This window comes from Panthera pardus, unplaced genomic scaffold (assembly GCF_024362965.1).
Source record: "Panthera pardus isolate Hobbes unplaced genomic scaffold, ASM2436296v1 HiC_scaffold_24, whole genome shotgun sequence".
Classification (NCBI taxonomy): domain Eukaryota; kingdom Metazoa; phylum Chordata; class Mammalia; order Carnivora; family Felidae; genus Panthera; species Panthera pardus.
In genome coordinates this window covers 74,047,933-74,052,776 of record NW_026526810.1, presented here as the reverse complement: position 1 = coordinate 74,052,776, position 4,844 = coordinate 74,047,933, and positions in this window count along the sequence as shown.

Sequence of the window (4,844 nt, the reverse complement as noted above, 5' to 3'; positions counted from 1 at the left end):
CCCCTCTCCCCATTTCTCTTGGCCTCTCCCTTACTGGCCCTCCCTCAAAATAAATAAACTTAGAAAAAAAAAAAGAATCCACTGCAAAACATTACACTTTTCTCAAATGGGAATATATCACATTATAGTGACAATTTAAAACTTATTTAAAAAGTTTCTAATGAAACATGTAAGATATCATTGGTCTATGAATGCAAACTGTAAGAAAAATGACCTAGAGACCTTGTTCAAACTGCATATTCTTGGGTCCCATCCCCGGAAGATTGAGATTCAATAGGTCTGTGTAGGGTCCAGGAATCAACATTTTTAAAAAAAATTTTTAATGTTCATTTATTTTTGAGAGAGAGACAGAACATGAGCAGAGGAATGGCAGAGAGAGGGAGACACAGAATCCAAGGCAGTTCCAGGCTCTGAGCTGTCAGCACAGAGCTCGACGTGGGGTTCAAACCCATGAACCATGAGATTGTGACCTGAGCCAAAGTCAGACACTTAACCGACTGAGCCACCCAAGCATCCCCCAGGAATCAATATTTTTAACAGCATCTAGGTAATTAATGTAAGTGGTCCTCAGATCACACTTTAAGAAACAGTGTCACAGACCTTACCCCGAATTGCCAAGTCTCAGGTAACTATTGCCTTGCTTTGTCACTTGCTTTATTCTAAATCAGATGGAGCCATGCCATAGTAGTAGAGGTATGAGTAAAGGCAGTAGTCTGTTGTAGTGGGGAAAAAATACAATACTGGTGGGAGTGGCCTTGGTAGAACTCTGTTGCCAACCAGTTGGGTAAACTCAAACAGTTCCTTTCACTGTTGTGGGACTTTGCCCCCTCATTTGTAAAATGAAGAGTTTCTAAAATCACACATCTCTGATTTTATTTGGCTGCAGAAAGCCAATATTTTAAGTGATAATGACTTAAACGGTCTAAACATTTCAATGATGAAACGAAAGAAGCAGACTCTGCTTTCTTTATAAATTTTATATCAACACAGTGCCTCCAAATATCATGGGTTTGGGGGAAGGGGATGGAATCCAAAAATGAAAGCAGGTATAACTTCAGTTATATTTTTAAGACAGTTCAGTTGTTTGCTTAGCAACCAATTTCTTCAATCAGGTAGTTGCCTATAGACTAAGACTTCTTCAGGTACATAGTATTTCCAATCTTAGAAAGCAAGTTGTTACACAATCATTCATTCTCATTTTCAGTTGCACCTTGAAGTCCAGAGCTATTTTGAGCTTGTTTTTAAAGAACTAAAGATACCCCTTGATTTACATCAATACATCCTTGGATACCGAAAACACAGGTTGAGAATTGTTGATTTACATCTCGTTTTAAAATGCCAAGTGTGACTTATTGGGCAGTTAGTGTGCATGGAGACAAGCTTAACAAGTGAAATGAGTCATATAAATGAAGACACAAGTTACAAAAGAGAAAAAAAGAGCACCGGTGAAATGGCTATGGTTCTAACTCACTGAGGAAAATCATGAAGCAAACTTGCTGTACTTATCAGAAAACTGTGTAGACATTTACCTCCTCGGAAATGCTCCTCTTTGCCCTGTAATTTATTAACACCTTCCTTGGAGGCATTAATTTGCTAGTTCGGGCAGCCTAGTTGAGTGGCAGAACTTGGTTACAGAGAAATGAGAAAAAGGTATTTTGTTATACAGGAAATCTGAATCATCAGAAACAACAACAAAAAAACACATTCATTCAATTATGAACTAAGTTGAGATGCACTACTTATAGCAATGTTGAGGGAGACATTAATTTCACATTTAGATAGTGTGTAATATTTTCTCCAGCATTTTGCAGTATAATTTAACAGCTCTTATTTAAAAAGGAACTTTTCAACTCAATTGATGCTAGTTTTATCTCCAAAGCTTTCAATTATACCACATTCCCAAAAGCATCATATTAAGTAAACTCACTGCATTCATAATCTTACATAGCCCGTGTAACATAGTAGAGTCACTTAGGGAAGTGTTCTGAGATTATTTCGTATGTATCATAAGGATAAATATTCTTTTTCTATGTATTTTTCTAGCTATTTCCTTAGCAAGATCTTGGAGAGTTCATAAATTGACTTTGACTTCTCCAGTTTATGATTTTGCAGCATCCAAGAAAGATAAAATGTTTTCTGCTGCAGCTAAGGAGTGTAATATTGCTACAGTCTATTTACTTGTATTGCAAGGTAAGCTCAGAAGTTAAAATGAAAAGGTTACTTTTTTAGGTCAAGAATTCTAAGGAAAACAATTTTTTTTATATTCCATACTAATCTTTAATAACATTCATAAATGTTATGACCTAAAAAAACCAAAGTAAATTTTTTTTTGGCCTGGCTTTAAAAAAAAATGCCAGCCAATAACCTCTAATCCACATATAACTCAAAATATGAACTCCAGAACCAAACCACTGATAACCCATCAAAGGCCAAGGGGGGGCACTAGGCTATGTAGGCGCTCAAGTACCTTCTCCCTTCACATTTTAGTATATCTTGTAAGATGAAAAAAAAAAAAAACCAGTTCTGTGAGTCTGAAAGGGGCCAGTGGAACTACAAAGCTCTCTCTACCAAGACAAATGAGAAGAGTATGTATGTCCCTAGTGGGCCAGGGACATCTGTAATCATGACTTTCAGAAATCGTCAGAGTTCTACTTGGCCTGAAAAATTTGCATTTACCTCATTTCTTAGAAGCATTGGGCCCACTTAAATAACTTTGAGTATAATTATGGTGTAAGAATATCCTATCAATGCTGAGAGAAACACAGAAAGGCTTTTAGTGGAAATGTGTCTATTCTGTACCTAAATAGTAAAGAGCTTTTTCTAGAATTGTTTAGGTATTCAGAATTTGGGTAGGCTAAATGATTCTCAATAATAATTCCAACTAATAATAATTCTGAATAATCTCGGGGTCTGGAAGGCTAGAAGAAGGAATATCAAAGTAGATGAAATGAATTAATAATACTGGCAGCTAAAATTTATCAAGTATTTGACACAAAAGATCTTGGTTAATCTCCATAGTAATCCTTTGAGGTGGGTATAATTATATATTTCATTTTACACATGAGAAAACACAAGTCCAAAAAGTTAAGCAACTTAAAGATTCATAGCTGGTAACGGCAGGATAAGAATTTAACTGAGGCCACAGGGTTCCAGATCTGACATGTTTAAGCAATATGATATACCACCTCCCAGAAGGCCTCTTTTGTTTCCTCAAAGTCCAGCTCTACAATGGTTAGCTTGTTTCTGCCTACCTGCGATTAGTTGCCAAGGAAATGAGACAATCTCTAAGGTAAGCAACGTAAAATGTTCAAATGAGATTTAAATGAGGAACTTACATTTTTATTTATGCTACATTGTGCAGTACTAAAGGCAATTCATTTCATTCAGTACTTCAGAATCCATACTATTAATTTGGGAATGTGATATCAGTATGGAAAATTTTCCCTATACAATATTATTCTTTCAATAGGAATTTCTCTTGCATTGAGCCTACAACATTTAGAGACATGGACTTAGGGCCTCTTTCAACACACTCCAAGTGACAAGTCTCCTTGCAAGGTGTTGGAGAAGATGGGGCAACCCTTTCCTAGAATTTGTGGAAAGTAGCCATAAGACAGATTGAATTCTCACTTCTGTCACTTTAACTTGGAAAACCTCATAGCCTAGAGGCTCTCAGGAGGAACTTGTCACCAACTCTGGGCCTAGGATGTCCCAGCAGTACCTCAGCAGTGGATCCTTACAGCTCCCTACTCACTTGTAGGGGCCAGTGGTTTCCTCAGCCCCAGCAGAGATGCCAAGGAATTCCAAGAACCCTGAGCAATTTCCAACATGTTCAGGTGCACAGCTAAATAGTGCATACTATTTTCTTCCCTACCTTTCTATTTCGAATTGTGGCATTCTGTGTTATCTACACTCACACATATCTCCAGGCCTTTGGAAAATGACAACGACCAGATTCTCTTATCACCGATTTATTCAAAGCTTGTGGTCAAAACAGCCAAAGAAATTAGTGGAAAAAGTTGGAAAGGCTAAAAAGGTATTAGTAAATTATGTAATATGTAGTTGTCTAAAAGTACAAGTGCCTTTTCAAAAGTGCAAAGTTGTAACTGCACTCTTATTGTGCCTTTTCAAAAGTGCAAAGTTGTAACTGCACTCTTATTGTGTAAACACAAGTTTCTCCTATATTTTACAAAACATTTTTATTATTACCTTATCTGACAGTGGTTATTCTTGACCCTTGGTCAGATAAGAAGGTTTGGCAGATGGTACTTTTAATTTAAATGGATTTTTATGCCATTAAAAGGAATGTTTGCTCTGTCTAAGAAGAGTATTGACTATAAAAGTCACAGGCTCCAGACTATTTCCTGTGGGATTTTTCCACTATCCTTCCAATTAGTCAGTCAATGTGATGTTTCTCTAAACACAATCATTTATTTTTCTCTCGAGGGCTTCCTTCTATCCTGTTCAAGCAAGATGGTCCTGGAAAATAAAGAAAGCTTTCTACACCCCCCAGTGCAATATTTATGATTAATTGCAGCCCATCGTAATGAATGACAAAAGAAGAAAAGCATTCAGTTTCCTTGCTCTTCTCATATAAAAAAGCATTTGTTGCAATTTGAGTCCCAGCCAACTTCTATTGTTTAGTCAATAATTAGTCAAATTATACCAATCACCAATAATCATAACAGAAATCATATAATTGTAATTGTAGACCAATGACCTTATACTTGTGAAAATAGAATGTGGGGTATTTAATTGCATAATGTGGCACTACAATTCTATACCTATAAATTCAAGGTTTTCATACTAGTTAATTAATTTACAATAGCCTGTACCTAAACATT